Source organism: Cavia porcellus, unplaced genomic scaffold (assembly GCF_034190915.1).
Source record: "Cavia porcellus strain 051 isolate PalLab524CR breed Dunkin Hartley unplaced genomic scaffold, mCavPor4.1 scaffold_10, whole genome shotgun sequence".
Lineage (NCBI taxonomy): Eukaryota > Metazoa > Chordata > Mammalia > Rodentia > Caviidae > Cavia > Cavia porcellus.
This window is the reverse complement of record NW_026947493.1, coordinates 13,674,759-13,696,394: the sequence shown is the minus strand read 5'-3', so window position 1 is coordinate 13,696,394 and position 21,636 is coordinate 13,674,759. Positions and strand designations below refer to the sequence as shown.

At 36.8% G+C, this 21,636-nt stretch overlaps 1 protein-coding gene across 7 annotated transcripts in view; it reads left to right on the top strand.

The window, feature by feature from the left end:
• The window catches only part of Znf385d (zinc finger protein 385D), a 980,325-nt gene that overhangs the window by 703,989 nt on the left and 254,700 nt on the right, over nt 1-21,636 (top strand). The window lies entirely within an intron of this gene.

The following is a 21,636-nucleotide window of genomic DNA, read 5'->3' as shown; positions in this document are numbered from 1 at the left end:
CATCCTGGTCCTCTTCATTCTAGTACAGCATTTTCCAATGGAAACTTAATGTGAGCCACAAATGCAAGTCATATATGCAATTTAAATTTTTCTTGCAGTTATATTTTGAAAAAAAGCAAAAATATACAAGCAAAAATAATTAAATAATGTATATTTTATCAACACACCTAAAATACTTTGTCTCTGAAACATTTGTCTCTAAAAGTATTGGAATTTTATATTCTCTGTTTCCTTAAGTCTTTAAAATCTAGGATTTATACTTATAGCACATGTAGTAAATACACTAAAAGCATTTAAAAGCATTTTCTCTTAATGTATATCTCAGGTTGAATCAGCTACTTTTTAAGTGCATAATAGGTAAATGGGACTAAGAGCTACCATAAGAGATTGTCCTATGTCTTTTCCATATTTCACTTTTTTTTCTTTTTTTCAATGAGACGCTTGGCAAGGTTAAATAAATTGCTCAAAACAAATCACAAAACTTACTGCTGACAGAGTGGAAGATGCAATTCAGTTTATTCTTATTGATATATTGATTTATTGTCTCTCTTCATGTGATTATAAACCTTAATTTTTGAAAAAAGTAATTATTTCTCTATGGTGCTGGGGACTCAACACAGAGTCTCCAGCATGGTAGGCAAGTGCTCTATGATTGAACCACATCCTCACCCTAGAGATTAACTTCTTTAAAGCAGGAAAGTTATTGTTACTCACTGTTATATTTGGAATATGTGGAATAATATCTCACCCAAAGTCAGCATTGCAACCTCTGCATGTGGAAGATCCATCTCTTGAAGCAAGTTCAGCTGGTTTAAAGATAAGAAGAGAAAGCACATCAGAACAAGTACTCTCTCCAGACCACAGGCCAGCCCGTGGGTGTCACCTATGGGGGTTACCCTCAGAAAGCACACCCTCTGCTGAACTAAAATATACACAAACGCATGAAAGTGATAAACAATGCCTTAATGACTTTCTTCAAAGTTTCCTTTTAAATTATATTAAAATAAATCAAGAAATATCAGCAAGACCAAGATAAAGTAACTTTAGGTCCCTTATAAGCCAGAGAGAGACTCACTGAATGTAATAATTTTGTTCCCTTCAGGTCCTGGTAATTCCATGCTCTGCTGATTTATAGAGAGCTTGCCTTTGCAGTAAATCTTTCCCGCAGTAAAGCATTGTCTTATAGTAGCTACGTTTTTATTATTTTGTTGAATGGTTCAGTCTAAATGCATTGTGCAGGTTTGATGGACAGTGATGAATTTTTTAAACACCTGTAGACTGATGCATGTTACGTGGACACAGTTATACTGACAAGATCAAAAAGGCTATTCATCATTGATTGAGTGATATAAAACAGAAATGTGTAGATGCTCTGGATGATAGCTGAATTCACTCTGTTTGTTTCACTCCTATATGCCAGGTTCTACAGTACTGTATACAGTGACTCAATTACGTCACAACATAATTGAGTATCATTTTAACAATCAGTAATTGTGTTTTCTTTGTACCAGGTACATCAAAGGCCAGGTATTTCCAAAATACTTGAGCAGAAGAATTTTCTCTTTCCATTTCACAGAATTACAAACTGAGGAATAAATAAATTATGTAAAGTCCTCGAAGTTTCTCACTTAAAGTACTACAGCTCTGAACTGGATGATCTGACTCCACAATCCACATGCTGCTTCTTTGTTGTCCTGTTTACATTCTGAACATCCTGAGTTAGCAGTTTGGTTCTCTGTCTGCACTGAAAGGGCACTTTGGAGGAACTGATCTCCAATAATAACCTTGGAGCCAAACAGGACTGATTCTCTCTCCAATTCTGACATTTTTAACTGTAAGAAATTAGACAAAATTATTTACCCACTTGTGCCTCCCTTTCTTCTTTGTAAAAAGGGACAACAATACCACTACCACTGTTATGAACAGCATTGAGAAGATATGATATTGTCAGTTGTTTATAAAATTACAAAATACTTTAGCAGAATAAAATGTTCCTGTTATTTATACTATACTTTTACTTCAAGCAAAAAGTAGCAACAATTAGAATTGGAAGGGAGGGTATTCTAAAGGAAGCAAACAAAGTATTTCCATAAACTTTTTACGTGTATGATACATATTTAATAGCTTGTACAGTTTGACAAGCAAAGATAAAATTATTGAGAAGACTATGATCTCATGCTTCTGGCATAGCTTGTTGATGAGTCCAGGTCAAGAATAAATTCTCTTTATGTTGTTGTAGAGCAGGGTGAAGTGTATTTGACACATTTTGGATTTTTCACTGGAGCATCTGGCATTATTTGGGGAAGTAGCTTAGCATTAGCTGGATAGACAATTGGGCAGCTCTACTTAGAATCTACTACATCTGTGTCCTGTAGTGATGGTTGTTTAAAATTACATGTGTCTGCAATCTTTGAACTGAAAGGCACTGTAACAGGTTGGGTCTTGCTGATGACATACATTTTGCAAACTGGGCTCTGTGTCCTCGGTATTGATATTGTCATGCACTGTGGATCAGCTTCACTTTCATTCAGATCTTGAAAATTATCTGCCTCTAGAGGTATTTAAAGTGAAAATAAAAAGTAATTTCCAAAAGATACTTTAAAAGAGAAATACAACTACATTTCATTGCGCTTTTTGTTATGTCCTTTTGGATGTCTGACTTCTCATACAAATGGAATTATGTATTTGTATCCAGTATATTCTACTTGGCTTATTTTTTTAAGCTCCATCCTTGTTCTTGCACATATCAAACTTCCATTCATTTTTAAGGCTTAGTAAATCATAAAGAATGGAGATTAGCAAAAGTTAGGGAGGAAGAATATGGAGTAATCATTTAATGGTTATGAAATTTCAGTTTTAGATGATTAAAAGTCTGGAAACGGACACTGGAGATAGTTATGTGATAATGTGAATGCACTTAATGCACTAAACTGTACAATGGTAATTTTACATTTTGTATTTTTTTTACCACATTAAAATACAGTGTAAGGTAGGCAGTGGATACAAATAATATAGTTTCATAGAAGTATCATCAAAATTATCAAAAGCTGTGCATCCAGATCTTAATGGGTGTATGAATTAGGAAAAAACGGAAAAAGGATGAGGTTCTCCAGGAAAGGAGGTCAAGACACCTCTCCTTAGAAGAAAGAGGAAAAGATAGGCGTGGGTGTTTATGGGAAGGAACTTAAGGAGTTTTAGCATGGGAACCTGGGTCTCTCATGGTCTGTCTCTGTCTCTCACTGTCTCTTTTTCTCTCTCCCCGTCTCTCATATTAGGGATTTAACCTAGAGTTTTCTCACCAGTTTTTATTTTGAGACAGAATCTTTCTGAGTCACTAAATTGCACAAGCTGGTCTTACGCTTCAGACTCTCCTGCCTCAGCCTCCCACGGTGCTATGATTGCTAGTAGGTGCCATCATGCCAGGTTAGTGGACTCTCACTTGTTGAAGGAGTGAAAATTTCATTTGAAGATGCGACTGGGCGAAGTGAAAAACTACAAAGCTGTACAACAAAGCTTTTGGTTAAAAAAAAAAAAAAAAGACAGGGGAAGAATAAAAGAATTGCAAATCAACAGACAGGAGTTAGCTGCAGTGGGGTATAACAAATTTGTCATAGAGCCAGTAAGCAAAGCTATGTGATTTTCTGTAGCAGCCCTTGACAACGCAGAAACAACCTGGAGAAAGAGGCAGCTGGGTTGATTTATGGAATGACATTTGCAAGACAGTTGTGGTCAAAAGTTAGAGAGCTGGGGGAACTGAGAGTACTCAGGAGAATGCAGTGTATTTGGTTAACCATGAATCCCCTGGTGGAAAGGAAGGGGGAAAGGAGGCAACACTTGAGGCCCACATGTTTTTTTGTTTTTTGTTTTTTGTTTTTTTAATTTAAAGAGAAAAAAGAAAGGAAATAAAAAAACAAAGCCGTAAAAGGGTACAAAGTAATACAGAATTTCAAGAAAAAAAAAAAAAAACATACAGTAAGAAATCACTAGTTAATAGGTTACATATTGTCTTCTTAGAAGCAGTTGTCCAAATTATAAAATTAAAGCATATAAAGTGCGCATTCATACAGTGAGATTGCAGACAGTTCTGTTCAGTGATCCAACAAAAGCTCAGTAATATGGTTTTCCATCCTACATAACTCGAATGTACCTGCGGTTATATCCTTTAGTCCACCTTCCTTTCCTCTCTTTTTTACAATAACAATTACACTTTTTGGATTTTATTACTCCCACAGTTCTTATTACTTTTTTTTTTTTTTTAAGAGAATAAAACCAAACGTGACTAAGCAAAACAGAGTCAGAACAGAAGGAGGGGCATAGTACATCATGCAACAATAGAATACCAGAATACCATGGTAACCATTGTGCTTACCATTGTGCCTCTTGCTATTTTTAAAATGAGTTGCCTATATCATCAGGTATAATAGAATTGATCAAAACAGTACAGAACAAGACCAATAAAACCTACAATGGAGACCTTACCGGACTTCAAAAGAAGATAATAGTCAAACCATAATGGGCATCATAGTATATCTTATTGCCTTCAAAGTGATTGTCTATACCCTCAAACTTGATACTATCAAACAAAATAGAATATAGTAAGATCAGACAGAACAAGATGGGGAGAGCAATACTGGGGTTCAAATCAGGTTAATAGGAAAACAAAGGAAAAAACAAATCAGGTTAATAGAAAAAGTTACTATAATATATCCTGCTATTTTTAAATTTAGTTTTCCCTTAATTGAAAAAAAAATGAGAAAAAATAGATTAATTAAAAAAGGCGGAAGACTGAGATAAAAGACGACATTGTAACACTACAACACAGGTCAGAACTGAAAAATTTAAGCATCATTGTGTTTCCCCACCAGATAATCTAATATAATAGTAGTCACCATAGTGCTTCTTTCCTTGAGTTATTTGAGTATAACTTCGTATGCTGTAGCATCAACCAAATCAAGACAATGTGAAGCCATTCAAGAGAATGAAAGAATTACAGGATATTTAGAACCAGCTAACAGAAAATGAACAACAGTTTCCGTATTTTCTCTTAGCCTATAAAAAATTTTGTTTGTACTATCGCATATAGTAAAATTTAGTAAGATATGACATGTTAAAACCAGTGGAAACAGATGTACAACAGCTTGATGGGACTTCAAAACAAGACGATATTAAATCAACACTAGTTTTATGTTGTGTTGTTTTCTTCAAAATAGCTATTCGTACTGTCACACATACTAAAATCGAACAACCCAGGTTAAAACCATTGCAGTTAATGAGTGAAAACATTGTTTGGCTTCAAACCAATATGATTGGGAATCATGATTACCACATACTTTTATGTATTCTTATCATTTCTTACACTAGGGAAACTATTCAGCATTTATACTTGTGAGTTTGATTTATTTCACTTATGAGTACGGTCTCAAGCTGCATCCATTTATTTATAAATATCTCACTATGATCATTCTTTATAGCTGAGTAGTACTCCATTGTATAAAAATACCATAACGTTTTTATCCATTCCTCAGTTGATAGACACTTGGGTTGTTTCCAAGATCTGGCTATTACAACTTGTGCTGCTATAAACATGGGTGCACATATATCACTGTGGTATGATGCTTTCAGTTCTGGGAATATGCCTAGAAGTGGAATAGCTGGGTCAAATGGGGCCTCCAGTCCCAGCTTTCTAAGAAATCTCCAGACTGACCTCCATAATGGTTGTACTAATCTGCACTCCCACCAACAGTGCAGGAGAGTTCCTTTTTCCCCACAGCTTCTCCACCATTTGTTGTTGTTACTTTTCTTGATCTTGGCCATTCTTTCAGGAGTGAGATGAAATCTCAGTGTGGTTTTAATTTGCATTTCTCTAATGACTAATGATAATGAACCTTTTTTCATGTATTTATTTGTCGTTTGTATTTCTTCATCTGAAAATTGTTTATTCCTCTCAGATGTCCATTTTTGGACTGGGTCTTTGAATTTTGGGGGTCTGATTCTTTTTAATTCTTTATATATTTTAGACAGAAGTCCTTTGTCTGAGGAGCAGTTCACTAAGATTTTTTTCCCAGGTTGTGGGTTTTTTTTCCACTATGCTAGAGATTTCTTTTGATGTGCAGAAACTTTTTAATAAGAGGTGATCCCAATTATTGACTCTGGGAAATATTTCCCATGCAATTTGAGTCCCATTCATGAATTCTCTACCTACTCCTATGTCTTCAAGGTTTTTACCCAACTTGTCTTCTATTGATTTAGTGTTTCTGTTTTAATATTTAGATCTTTTGATACATTTAGATTTCATTTTAGTACATGGTGATAGGCATGGGTCTAGTTTTAGTTTTTGGTATATGGAGAGCCAGTTTTTCCAACATTTATTAAAGAGACTGTCGTTCTTCCATTTTGAACATTTTGGCCCCTTTATCAAAGATAAGGTGGTTGAGTGTGTTTGTAGTTGTGTTTGTATCTTCTAATCTATTCCACTGATCTTCGGCTCTGTTTTGGTTCCAGTACCATGTTGATTTTACTAAGGTTGCTTTGTAGCATAACTTCAAGTCAGGGATTGTGATGCCTCCTGCCTTGCCTTTGCTGCTTAGAACTGTCCTTGCTATTCTAGGTCTCTTCTTGCTCCAGATGAATTTTAGAAGTGATTTCTCGAGTTCTATGAGGTATGTTGATGGTATTTTTATCAGGATTGCATTGAATCCGTATAAAAGTTTTGGGAAAATGGCAATTTTCACAATATTTATTCTTCCTATCCATGAGTAAGGAATGTCTTTCATTTTTTTGAGACAATCTTCATTTCATTTTTCAGTGCATTGTAATTTTCCCTGTATAGGTCTTTCACTTCTTTCATGAGAGTAATTACTAAATATTTCATTTTTTTGGTTGCTAGTATGAATGGTGTGTCTTCTCTTATATCTCTCTCTGTGACTTTGTTGTTAGTGTATAGGAATGCTATTGATTTCTGAGTATTGATTTTGTATCCAGCAAAATTACTGAATTATTTATTATATCTAGGAGTCTTTCAATGGAGTTTTAGGGATCTTCTATGTAGAGTATCATGTCATCTGCAAATAATGATAACTTAACTTCTTCTTTTCCTATCTTTATGACTTTTATTTCTCTTTCATGTCTAATTTCTCTGGCTAGTACTTCCAGTACTATGTTAAATAGGAGCAGTGATAAGGGACATCCTTGTCTTGTGCCTGATTTTAAAGTAAAGGCCTTCAATTTTGCCATTTAGTATGATATTGGCTGTTGGTTTGTTATAGGTGGCCTTAATTATATTGAGGTAAAGGCCATCTATTCCAATTTTTTGCAAGGTTCTTATAATGAATGAATGTTGGACCTTATCAAAGGCTTTTTATGCATCTATAGAAATGATCATGTGATTCTTAGTTTTGGCTTTATTGATATGGTGGATTACATTTATTGATTTACGTATGTTGAACCATCCCTGCATGCCTGGGATGAATCCCAGTTGGTCAGGGTGTATGATCTTCTTGATGATTTGCTACATTCTATTTGCCAATATTTTATTGAGGATTTTTGCATCTGTGTTCATTAGGGAGATTGGTCTTCAGTTCTCTTTTTCAGTTAGGTCCTTCTCTGGTTTTGGTACTAGAGTAATACTTGCTTCTAGGAACAATTTAGGAAGGACTGCTTCCCTTTCTATTTCATTGAAAAGTTTGAGGAATGTTGGCATTAGGTCCTCTTTGTATTTCTTGTAGAATTCTGCAGTGAATCCGTCTGGGCCTGGGCTCTTCTTTGTAGGTAAAGATTTAATTACGTTTTCAATTTCATTAATAGAAATTGGGTTATTCAGTAGTTTTACGCCTTCGTGACCTAGCTTTGGCACTTTGGATGCTTCTAGGAATCTGTCTATTTCCTCTGTGCTATCAAACCTTTGAGAGTAGAGGTTTTTGAAATAGGTGTTGATCATCTTCTGTATTTCTATTGGGTCTGTAGTGATTTTGCCTCTTTCATTTCTTATTGCATGAATTTGAGCTTTTTGTTCCCTTTTTAAAAATAAGGTTGGCTAGGGGCTTATTGATTTTGTTTATTCTTTCCAAGAACCAACTCTTTGATTCATTGATTTTTTTTGGATTGTTTTTTAGTCTCTATTGCATTGATTTCTGCTCTGATTTTGATAATTTCTTCTCTTCTTTTGGCTTTGGGTTTGACTTGCTCTTCTTTTTCTAGATGTTTGAGGTGTAACATCAGGTTATGTATTTGTATTCGTTCTGATTTCCTGATGTGGGAACTCAGTGCAATAAATTTTCCTCTGAGGACAGCTTTCATTGCATCCCACAGATTCCAGTAAGTTGTCTTTGTGTTTTCATTTGTTTGTAGGTATTATTTAATTTCTTCTTTAATTTCCTCTGTGACCCACTGATTACTCAAGAGCGTGTTATTCAGTTTCCATGTATTTGTGGGAATTTTGCAGTATGTTTTATCATTAATTTCTAATTTCATATTGCTATAGTCCGATAGCATGCAAGTGGTAATTTCAACCCGTTTGCATTTATTTAAATATGTTCTGTGAATTAATATATGGTCTATTTTTGAGAATGACCCATGTACTGCTAAGAATGTGCATTCTGTTATTGTTGGGTGGAACACTCTGTATATGTCTATTAAGTCCATTTGTTCACAGGTGCGATTCAGTTCTTTTATTTCTTTGCTGATTTTCTGTCTGGTTGATCTGTCCGTTGGTGTCAATGATGTGTTATGATCTCCTGTTAGAATTGTATTACTGCTAATTTGGTTTTTCATTTCTGTTAGTACTTGTTTTATATAACTGGGTGCTCTGGAATTTGGTGCATATATATTTAAGATAGTTACCTCTTCCTCTTGGAGTTTTCCCCTAACCAGTTTGTAGTGACCTTCTTTATCCCTTCTGATTATTGTTGGCTTGAAGTTCACATTGTCTCCAGACAGAATAGCCACCCTTGCTTTTTTTGGGTTCCTGTTGCATGAAGTATCATTTTCCATCCTTTGACTTTCAATCTGTGAGTATCCTTTTGGGTTAGGTGGGTTTCTTGTAGACAACATATAGTTGGATTTTGTTTCTTGATCCATTCTGCCATTCCGTTTCTTTTAATTGGTGCATTAAGACCATTAGCATTAATGGTTATAACTGTTATATATTGGTTTATTGTTGACATGTCATCTTTCTGCTGTTAGATCTTTATCTTTCTGTTCTGTTTAATTGTCTGCTTTGTTTAGTGTTTTTTTCTAAATGTATCTAGGCCGTCTTTCAGTATTCTTTGCAGGGTTGGCATGGTAATCATGTAGTTTTTCAGCTGTTCTTTGTCATGGAAGTATCTTATTTCTCCATCAATTTTGAAGGACAGTTTTGCAAGTGTCTTAGTTACTTTATGCTCGTCGCTGAGACAAAATACCTAATGCCCAAGTTGGGAAAGGAAAGGTTTATTTCTTACAGGTTTTGGGGGTTTCAGTCCACACTCAGTTGGCTCCCAGGCAGCTGGGCATGGCTGGGCCGCCATTCATGGTGGCTGCAAACAGCAAGCAGGGACCAGCAAAGAGCCAGACACACCTTCTTCCTGCCATTACATTACATTATATCCTGGCTCCACCCCTATGTGGGTGGATCACTGACACCACCAATCTAAGCGCTGGACAATGAACAAATCACAAATACACAATGCAAACTCATGAGGCCCGGGGGACACAGACATAAACCATGACATTCCACCCCTGATCCTCAGGACTCATGTATATTCTTTATACAAAAGACATTTAGTTCACCTCTAAGAGTTGCCAAAGTCCTAAGTTTCAGCATTGCTGAACAGTCCAAGTCCCAAGTCTCCTCTAAGATCTATGGTAAACTCTTAACTGTAACCTCCTGTACAAATAAAACAAGATTAAACATTTCTCAAATGCAAAGGCACAAAATAAACATTACCATCCCAAAAGTTACAACCAGGGAAACATAAAGCATTGGAAACAAAGCAAGTCCAACATCCAGCAGGGCAAACATTATGTCCTAGAGTTCCACTCTAGCATCTGAAGCAATCTGGGTGCAAGCTACAAAAGCCTTGGGTGATTCCACCCCCAGGGCACTTCCAGCGATTTCAACCCCTGCAGCTTTTCTCTTAAATCTCTCTGCTCACTTTTTGCAGCTTTCCTTGGATCATCCACACTCCTGGCTTTTCCAAATTTCTGGGGTCTCCACTGCACCTTCAGCTTCACTTTTACATCTTCACAAATTGCCCTCTCAGGGACACACTGCTTGGCCAGCCAGGCCCTTTGCAATGGAGGTGGAAGCTGTCTTACCCTCAGAATTTGTGCATTTTCCTTGCACCTAAAATCAGCACCTTGTGGATGCCGCCAAGTTTTGCTGCTTGCTGGAGCAGTAGCCAGGCTTTTCTCTCTCTTGGCTGTAGGGGTCAGTTGCCTGGATTGCAGGGCTCTGTTTACCTGATTGTGAGAAAAAGCTTCTCTATGTTGCCGCCATTCTGGCACCTCATGCGGCTGCTGTCGCCATTTTGGAACATGGCGCTCTGCAGCTTTTCCCTCTGAGCAGATTTTTTTCACCTTTGCTGTGAGGCTGCACAGGGTGGGGACCCACTTCCTGGGATGCCCCATGGCCCTCTTTCTTATCTCTGCTTTCCTCCTCAGCAACCAAAATCTCACCTCTGTCTTTACAATCCACAGCCTTCCTGGAATTTTCCTTCTGGCCAAACTCACAGTATTGGAAATTATCCTGCTGGGCTCTTTGCTCTTGATTCGAAACATAAAGGTGGCTGAAAGCCCCCAACAATAGCCATGCCACAGACTCAATGTTTGATTGCTTTTTAATTTCTTTTTCAAGATTAATTAGTCCATTTCCCTTTGTCTCAGTCTAAGGCAAAGTATCTGGGCAGGAGCAAAATGTAGACAAACTTTCTGCCAAGCCATAACACACATCATGTGGAGCCCAACACCCAATGCATTCCTTCTTCCCAGCAGAAACCTCCCAAGCCTGGTCTTTACCATCAGGCATTCTATCAGCCTTCTGGTCTCCATAGCTCTGACCAGAATCTCCTCTACAGAACAGCCTAAGATGCTCCAGCTCTAAGCATCCAGGTGACATGTCTGAACCTTTCCAAACTCTGCCCACAAGCCATTTCCAAAGCCTCTCGAGAAACATAGTCAGGTATAGCCACAGCAAATGACCCCACTCCTGGTACCAAATTCTGTCTTGGTTACTTCATGCTTGTCGCTGAAACAAAACACCTGATGCCCAAGTTGGGAAAGGAAAGGTTTATTTCTTACAGTTTTTGGAGGTTTCAGTTACACTCAGTTGGCTCCCAGGCAGGCGGGCCTGGCTGGGCTGCCATTCATGGTGGCTGCAAACAGCAAGCGGGGACCAACAAAGAGCCAGACATACTTTCTTCCTGCCATTACATCACATCCTGGCTCCATCCCTATGTGGGGGGAGCAATGATACCATCAATCTAAGCACTAGACAATGAACAAATCACAAATACACAATGCAAACTCATGAGGCCTGGGGGACACAGACATAAACCATGACAGCAGGGTACATCAGTCTAGGTTGGAAATCATTTTCCTTTAGGATCTGAAATACTTCACTCCATACTGTTCTTGACTTTATTGTTTGTGCTGAGAAGTCTCCTGTGGTTCTGCTAGGTTTTTCTTTATAGATGATCTATCTTTTCTCTCTGACAGCTTTTAATATTCTATTCTTTTGTTCGATTTCTGGGATGGCCATTATTATGTGTTTGGGTGTAGTTTTATTTTGGTTATGGCTATTTGGAGTTCTATATGCTTCATTGATCTTGATATCATTTTCCAATCTCATGTTTGGGAAATTTTCAGCTATTACTTCTCTAAATATTCTCTTGACATCCTTTTATGTTGTCCCCTTCTTTTTCATTTATCCCTATCAACCTTATGTTGTTCCTCTTAGTGTCATCTTGAAGGTGTTGAATTGTTATTTCCTGATTTCTTGTTATTTTTTAAAAGATCTTTCCTTTCCTGTTCACTGGCTGCAATCTTGTCTTCGAGGTCTGAAATTCTATCTTCACATTCATTGAGGTGGTTTTTACAACTTTCAATGGAGTTTGTGATTTCCTGTATATCTCTTTGCATCTGCTTTATATATTCTGTTTGTTTCTTATATTGTTCATCCAGGGATTCTATCTTTTTGTTTATTTCCTCCAGTTTTTTTAACTGTGTCTTCTTTAGATATGTTCAGCATCTCCTTCATTTTTTTTATCATTTCTTTTTTTACCTGAGAGATTATTTCTAGTTTGAATTCCTTTAAGACTTTCCAAAGTTGCTTCTTTATTTAAGTTACTATTATTTCAGGTATTTCAGTTATGTGGCATGTATTTTCTTCTATGCACATGGTTCCTAGGCTTTCTTAGGATGGGCTGGATGTTTGAGATTGCATTTTGGTCCTTTGTTTTGTCATTTTCCTATATTTTCGCACTTCAAGTGTTGTACCAAGTGAGGGAGAGAGGTCCACCAGGCTGGGATGGGGTTCTGTGGCTTTCCTGGACTCACTGTTCCTGGCAGGAATCCTCAGCCTGGCCCCCAGGTGAGGGAGAGAGTTCTGCCAGACTGGGGTGTGGTTCTATGCCTCCACTCGGCTCATTGATCCCGACCAGAAGCCTCGGCCTGGCTCCCAGGTGAGGGAGAGTGTTCCTCAAGACTGGGAAGGGATTCCGCGCCTCTGCCTGACTCACTGGTACTGACAGGAAGCCTCGGCCTGGCCCCTAGGCGAGGGAGAGAGTTTTGCCAGACTCAGTTGGGGGTGAGACCCACATGTTTTAATGATGGAAAAGAATAGCAAACAAGTATGGTACTCACAGGACAGAATGCCAAAGTTAATTTTGTAGGAGGAGCAGTTCCGAATATTGATCAGATAACTGCAAAAACTAATGGCACATTGATGATATTGGAAAGTAAAGCAATGGTTCTCTAACTTTAACATGCAGCCAAATCACTGGAGACTTTGTAAAACACGTTGCTAAGCCTGACATCTGGATTCTATAGGTCAGTGAATTAAAATGTGGACACGGTCACATTTGTGCTGGTAATGATGGCTTGAGGACAACAATTTGAGAACACCTTGAGTAGTGCTTAGAGAAGCAGTGAGGAGGATCTTCATGGTAGGTGTCATGGTTTATGTCAGTGACCCCCAGGCCTCATGTGTTTACAGTATGTATCTCTGATTGGTTCATTGTATATGGCTTAGATTGATGGTGTCAGTGCTACACCTACATAGGGGTGGAGTCAGCATACAATGTAATGGCAGGAAGAAGGTGTGTCTCTCTTCAGTTCCCACTTTGCTATTTGTAGCCAACATGAACTGGGCCTGCTATGCCACCCTGCCTTGGAGCCAACTGAGTATGATTGAAACCTCCAAAAACTGTAAGAAATAAACCTTTGTTTTCCAAATTTTGGGCATCAGGTATTTTGTTTCAGCAACCAGTAAAAATTCACTAAGATAGTAGGTGTTAGACACAACAGAAGATGAGGAAGGAGGACTTTGTTCCAGGTGCCAGAGTTTTCAAAGTGCATGAAAAAATGACTAGGAGGTCTGAAGATGATGCGTAAGAGATTGCACAGTTAAGAAGTTAAGCAAGTCTCCACTGGGCTGGCCTGTGTGCCATCCAGTCTGATCTCACCAGAGTTCAGAGCATGGCATGGCTCTGGGTCTGTGGGTTCAGATACCCTCACATTCTCAGGCATGGCCGCAGTGATTAATTTATTCAGCCAGATGGTGTGATGATTTAGTGCTCTTTTAAACCAATTTTCCTTGGATTTCTGTCAGTGTCTATTGAGATAAAGTGGATGTATACATACATGGATGTATAGATGTGTTATAGATACATGCAATATATATATATCTACATACACATGAATGCATACATACTTTTTATATTAAACTATATTTATTAGTGGACACAGGAAAAATGGATTTTCTACTAAAAATAAAAATTCCATATGCACTAAAATTTTATGAACATTTTATATCTACAAGAAAGGATTTTTAATATCTACTTCACACATTTAAACAGATTTGTTGTTTAATTTCACTCTCTCAGGAATATTAGTGTATCACTCATGAAGGTACTTGTAAAGTCCCCTTCACATTTTATCCAAAAGTCCTCATTCCATTTAAAAGAGCATTAAAGTTTTTTTTTTTTATCTTGTTGCAATTTTTTATTCAGTTACATTTTAAGATCTTTTTTTCTTTTTTTTTTTTTTTTGTACCAGGGATTGAACTCATGATGTCGTGCTCACCAGGCAGGTGCTTATACCGCGGAACTAAATCCCTGGCCCTCAGTTACATTTAAAAGGCATATGAAATTGATGAACCTTTAGATTTTTAAAGAGTTAAAATAATCTCTCTCTTTTGAGGAAGCAGAACTACGGTGTGTACTATTCAGCCTTAGAATTTCAGTTGACAATGCCCAGCACTTTCAGGTAGCTATCAGCTCGTTGATCTGAGGTTTGGTAGCAAACTGTGCCATTTATGAGTTGAATAGGGCTTGTGCTGCCCAGGTTTCTCAGAGATCAGCTGGTAAAAATGAGGTAGTGTTTTCAGTTTCTAATGGCATCAGACAGACTAACACACCTCCTCGGACATTCTTGATACCTCCATTGTCTAGATCCTGAGCTTCTAAAACTGGCACAATTCCTGATTTCAGTCCTAGAACTTACTCTCTGGGCCTCACAGTTCTGCTATCTGAGGATCAGCTGTCCAGTTTCTGGAAGGAGAAGAGAGCAGCCTCTTTCTCGGCTGCTGTTTACTAGCTAATTCAGTGAGCACTGTGCCCTGGGTTTCTGACTTTTCCTGAAGACTGCAATCTTGGATGAAGTGCCAGACCTCTTGAAAATCAGATGACTTTTCCTTAAAGCAGGCTTAGTTGAGACAACTTGGAGGAGCAGGGGTTAAATTACTGTGATACAGTACTCTTACAAAAGAGGAGAAGACAAAATCCTCTTTTACTCTCTCTCTCTCTCTCATGGACTACCCAATGCGCTGAAGAGTCTGGTATTCCATGTGGCCCAGCAGAATCAGCAGTCTCTTCACAGCTCCTCCCGAAGCCATGACCAGCCTGGCTGTACATCACCTTGAATTGCTTACTAACCTTCCCTGCTTCGTATCTCTTATTCTCTCTGCCCTGACAGTGTTCTCTCCTGACATAGCATAACACTTTATTCTTGTCTCAGGCTCTCTTTCTTAGGTTACAAGGACTGCAATATCAGTCAAAAGTTGCTTGGGCACTTACTTTGATGGGAGTATTTCACTAGTTCTGTAAGGAACAGTATTAGAAGGTATTGTAAAGCACAATAGCATTTCCAGTTTAGCCCAAATTTATCGTAATGCAATAATTCTCAAAGTAAGATACCAGTTCTCACTAGCCTCATCATCACCTGGACATTTGTAAGATGCCTAGAGATGGGTGGGTATTGTAAGCCCCCAGGGTGACTCTGGTAACTTATGAGAATTATGGTTTTAGAGACTCTTAGTATCAATATGTAAGTTGTGTATAAATTGAGGCTACACACTGGCCTTACCCACAGTCTGATGTTAACTGTTACAGGAAATAAGGTTTTCAAAGCATTACATATGAACTAAATGTACACGAAATCTAAGTCAAATACACATTCCCAATTAGATAATGTGATTTATACCATTTCAGGTGACTGTTATGTTTATAGCTGCTCTTCAAGTCTATGTATGTTAGGGAACATGGGAGAAAGCCTGGGGTGGCTTACTTGAAATGATAGCTTATTTGGATGTTGTAAATCCCATTAAGCTTATGCTATTCTGAAACTCAACACAGTCTTTCAGTGACTGAATAATAACAGACATTCATCAGAGTTGGTGATGCTGCCCTCTGAGCAGGACTGGGGAAACAGTGACGTTCCCTTTGGCTGGTACCTTTACAAGGTTGTACGAGAACAAAGTCAGCTGGCTTTAGTGCTGTGAGATTCAGTTGTTCAGTGTTTAAACGGAGTAGTATTTTTTGGACTTTGAGAAAGTAGGGCAGAATGGATAATTCTAAGTATTTATACATTAGAAAAATCTTTCAAAATTCGCATTTATCACTCTTACATATGGCATCATGTGGGATTAATATGTATCCAAGTTCCCTTTATTTATTTATTTATTTTTGTCTTTTTCATTTTTATCGGTGCTGGGGATCGAACTCACGACCGCCTGCTTGCAAGGCAGGTGCTTATGCCGCTGAGCTAAATCCCCAGCCCCCAAGTTCCCTTTCTTTGTCCTGGAGAATGTTTTTTATTTGTTTTACTAAATGGCTATTTTCTTGGTTAAGGACTATCTCTCCATATATATTGAAGTGTGTTGTTGGAAACACAAGCACATTATAATAATTTCAGAGCATCTGCACTGTTTTCAGATACCCTGGTGTGCTCTTAATTGATTTTTGTAAACATATGGTGCGATGCAAAGCTGTTGAGTGGGAAATGAGAAATTTCTCTTTGTCACTTTTTAAATTATATAACTTGGCATTTAGTTTTTATGTTGCATTCCTGGAGTTATTTGCTAACTGCTTGTTAGACTTTCATCAGATGACAGCCGTTATAGATTTAAAAGAGTTCACTAGACATCCATGCACTCACTATAGGAATATATAACATTTCAAGTGACTGAGATTGAAACATTTAACTAATGTCTGTGAGAAAAACTTTTTTTAAAAAAAAATTTATATAAAATTGATCATGTAGCATGTCTGGTGGTGGTGATTTCTTCCCCCTCTCCAATATATCAATTGCCTTCACACTTTGTTTCACTTTTAAAAATTTTCTATGAAAAATTAATTATAATCAGGTTTGGATGATATCCATAATATATATTTTGATTTGGTATATTCGTCTCATGTGTCTTATAGTGTGGTTGTTAATCTCAATATATGATAATAAATATCATAATGACTTATAAGATAAAGAAGTGAATTTGATGCTGACAAAAAGGAGAGTGGGAAAGGATAAAACAGAATTGAGATATATTATATTCATGTACCAATTCTCTGGCACTGAGTGTAATCATTACGTACTGCACAGATGTACTGATAATTTTTTTTTTTTTAATGCTGTATGTTTCAGTTGCAATGGCAAAACCTGTAACTACCCATACTAATCAATTGTGGGGCCCTAGTTAAAACATTTATGGGTACACACAAAATAAGATGCTCATAAAATCTAAAGAGGTGTTTTAAAACTCATTTTTGATATGGTATTATTTACTAACATGTGTAGTTATTCCCAATACAACAAAATCAATTTCAAATGACTATACTTTTTGAAACTAATGTGTTTACCACCCTTGAATACATAGTAAAGAAAGGGTCAAAACAGCAGAAGCACTGAAATAACAGAGATGTCCTTTTTGTGTGTGAGATAGGGTCTCAATGTATAGTTCAGACTGGCTTTCAATTACCTATATAGCCCAATCTTCCCTTGAACTGACAATAATCCTCTTGTCTTAGCCTCCTGAGTGGTAGGCTTGCAGACATGAGGCACAACACCCGGCCAAGATGACTTCTTATAGTGAAATTACACTAACGTATCAACAAATCAATTTTTTATTTAATGTTGTCTAACTTTCTTACAGTGAACATAGCTTTAAGACATTGAGCCATTTCTCAGATGGGACACACAAAAATTGTTTAGAATCATAAATGCAAAACCATTTTTCCTTTCTATGTTGATTTTTTGTTAATTTAGAGGCAAATTTTGCTCCACCTTCCCCACTCAAAAATGAAAAAAAAAAAAACCAACCATATTGTTAGGATTTCAGAGCAATGAAATTTTTATATGGTATTATAATGGTGTGGCTACGTTATCATGAATATTTCCAAACCTTTAGCATATACAAAACCAAGAGGGAACATGAATGTAAACTGTGACCTCTGGGCAATAATTATGTGTCAAAGTAAGTTCATCAATTGTAACAAATATACAATTTTGGTGAGGGATATTGGTAACAGGGGAAGATATGAATGCATAGGAACAGAAGGTTTATAGGAACTCTGTTCTTTCCTCTTCAGTACTGCTGTACATATAAAGTGTTTTGAAACTAGTCTTACTAAAAATATAGGTTATATAGTGGTTTTATTACCTGTTGCTGTATATCAGACTGACTGCAACATTCTAAATAGTAGTAATGTATTATTTTTTGTGATAATTTGGGTTTGCAAACTCCTCCTACTTGTTTTATCTGGTTCATGCATATTGCAGCATTTATATGGAGGATTACCAGGCTTGGAAGGTTCAAGGTGGCCTTTATTTGTGTTTCTGGGATGTTGGCGATTGCTATCACCTGTTGAGCCTGGCTTTCCTTTTTTATGTGTACCCATGTTCCTGGAAGCTAGAATGGTTTCCTTATCAGATGGTCTCCCAGCATTCTTAAGCAGAGTTATCAAAGGTCAAAAGTAAGAGCTTTCAGGCCCCTGGGGGCTTAGGTTCTGGAATATGCATGACACGTCATATTCTGTTCACAGTCCTGAGGCCAGTGATAATTCAGGGGAAGAATTCTCAAATATCAGTGGTTGTATTTGATGTATCACTGGGATGACTAAATATATAAAGTCTGGGTTCTGTGGCTACTGAAAATAAGTGTTTTGGGACTCAAATTTTGGGTATCATAAGTGATTTCGAAGTCACCTTAGAATAAAAAAATCACTGATTACTTATTGTCAAATAGTAGTAAAGTTAGTTTTATATGAATTATCTGATTTAATCCAGAGAATAATTCTTGGAGTAGAATTCTAGAGTTAAGTAGGATTCCATTATTTTTCCCAGCTTATAGATATGGGAAATTAGGTTAAGAAATTCTATCACTGTGGCCTGGACATACTTAGTAGTGGAAATAGGTTTTAAATTCAGTGCAGAGTCTAATTCAAAAGCTTTATTATTAACTTTGTTCCTGAAATAGATAGTAGCTGCCAGTCACATGTGACTAATGCACAGTTAAAATTGGCCCCTTGTACTTTAAGCATAAAGTTCCTTCTGGCTTTCAAAGCATTTAAGCACAATAGAATGCAAAATAGTGCCTTATTATTTTTATATTGCTTATGGTGAAATGATCTTTTATGTACACTGGGTTGGATAAATTGTAGTAACTTTGCCTATTTCTTTTTACTTTTTTGATGTGGCTACTAGACGTTAATGATAACACATATGATCCCCTCTGGCTCACGTTATTTATGTTGCAATTGGCCATTGTTATTCTCTGTAATGTTGCTTTTTATACAGTATAGCAGTTTCAGATTGGTTACTCTTTAATGCCTTGATTGAGTACTTTCAGAGTATAATATTTAAATGTTTTTATACTTATGTATAATCCACACTTGTCGAAAATTTTATAGAAACTTTAAAATACAGAACCATAAATAATTTGGAATATTTTTACCAGTGAAGATATTTAACAATTATTATAGACTCAATAGACATTTCTACTTATTATTAAAATATTTACAACAGATTGCCTGCTAATTTTTATAATATTACTTTGCTTATTTTTTAGGTTTATTTATTTATTTATTTATTTATTTATTTATTTATTTTTGGCCTTTTTGAGACAGGGTTTAGCTTATCCAGGTCAGGCTGGCCTTCAGCTCACTTTGTATCCCAAGCTGGCCTTGAATTCATAGTGATCCTCCTCCCTCAGCCTCCCAAGTGCTGGAATTACAGTCATGTACCACCACATCCTGCTACTTTGTTTATTTTCTTTGTGTTGCTATTTTTTTTATTCTCTATTATCTGTCTTTAATGTCTGTTTGAAAGTCTGTCTCAGGAAAGTCTAGGATGTTTGTTTGCCTCTGTCACTTCTCTTGGAAAGCTGAGTTGGACATCTGCCATGGCCAACGCTCTGTGTCCCTCAGATTTGACCACTGTTCTCGTTCTCCTTTCTTGATTACCCCATCCTCTCTACTCTGATTTTCCCTGCTGAGGAATCATTGCCCAGGGGAAGTCACCTGTCATGCTTCATGCTTGGCATTTTGTCTTACTATGTTTCTTGGCCAAACACTCATTGTGTCTGAACATTTGTACTTCTTGTACTTTATTTTCTAAATTAAGAAAGGCAGATGTATTGCCTCATACAAGAAAAGTTTTCCAGAATTTTCAGATCATTAGTAATTAGGTCATGCCAGTTACTAATTCCATCACTTTCTATTCTGTTTATACTATATCTTTCTATGGTTCAGAATATTCAGAGGCCTTGAAATGTAGTAAAAGCATTTAGTTTAAACACTCATCAGTTAAAGTAGCTCTTTGGAGCCAGAACTTCTTGTTGGGTAATTCCTCTTATTAGAACAAGACTGCAGTTGTCCACTTACCTGTTTGGTTTGCGAAATTCATTACAGTTAAGGGTTGGCAAAACTTGCAGAAAAACCAGAGTTACAGGAATCTGAAAATCAGATGCTTAAAAGACCACTACTTTGCTGTTTTTTATGAGCTGTTAGGCTATGCCCATAGTATGTTTGTTTCTCTTTGTCAAGATTAAATATTTTGAAAATGTGTTTATTTTTCAAAAGTAAATTGAATTCTTGTCTGGAAAGCAAATAATATTTCTAAAAGGCCAGAAACTTACAATCTGCAGGGACATTCCTCTTTGGCATTTCTTAAATATTGAAACAAAAAAGTTGATTTTTTTTGCCTTCAGCAAGAAGGAAACTGTATTTTGCTTGCTGATACAAATGAGAAGGCAATATTTTTGATATAATAAAGTTTATCTTCTGTATCACCAGGAATGTGCAGTATATATCAGCTTTATAAACGTGTGTGCCTCCAATACATACACATTTGAAATGTGTATTGCCAATATCCAGTAGATTATAAATCTCTTAGACCTCAGCATTTTCTTTGCTAACTAGCGTTAGCGTAAAAATTAGAATTTCCTAAATCTCCATAGAAGTTTGCTGAATTCACAGAATTCCCTGTCATTTATTTTCCTAAGCTGTACTCTAGCTTAATTTAAAATGAAGATATCCCTTTGAACAAATTTATTAATCTTTTTTTTCCAAGCAGTCCCCTAAAAATTTGACATTTTAAAGTAGTTAATATGTTCATAATAAAAAAAGGAAAATTCTTTGGAAATCTGTTTGCAACCCAGCTTTACTCTGATTAATAACCCTTGCAAATGTGTGCTTATTATACCGTAAACATGACCTTTATAAGAACATTAGAAAAATCAAACTATGGATATGCCATGTCAGAGGCTTTTTAAATGTCAGAAAATGTACTGCTTTTAAATTACCATGATTTTATAATACTTAACTGTTGAAGGTATTTTTGAACTTTTTATAAATTTGGATTTATTAAGGTTAAAAGGGTTCTTTCTATCATTGAAATGGTCTGGGTTGTGTCATAGTTGATGCTAAAGAATTCGAAGTTGTTTGGAAAGAAATGAAGAGTTGACTGGTTTTAGGTGTAATAAGGCTAAGCTTTCCAAACATACAAGCTACTTATTACTCCTATTTTTCTAAGCTTCCCAACAGAAGGGGGAGTGAGCAGTTGGAAAATGTCTTTATTCAAAAAGATAGTGCTTTGAAGAGGAAAGCAAGCAGGGAGTACAGCAGAATGTGCCTGGAGGTTGATACAGTCGGTTGTGATACTTAACAGCGG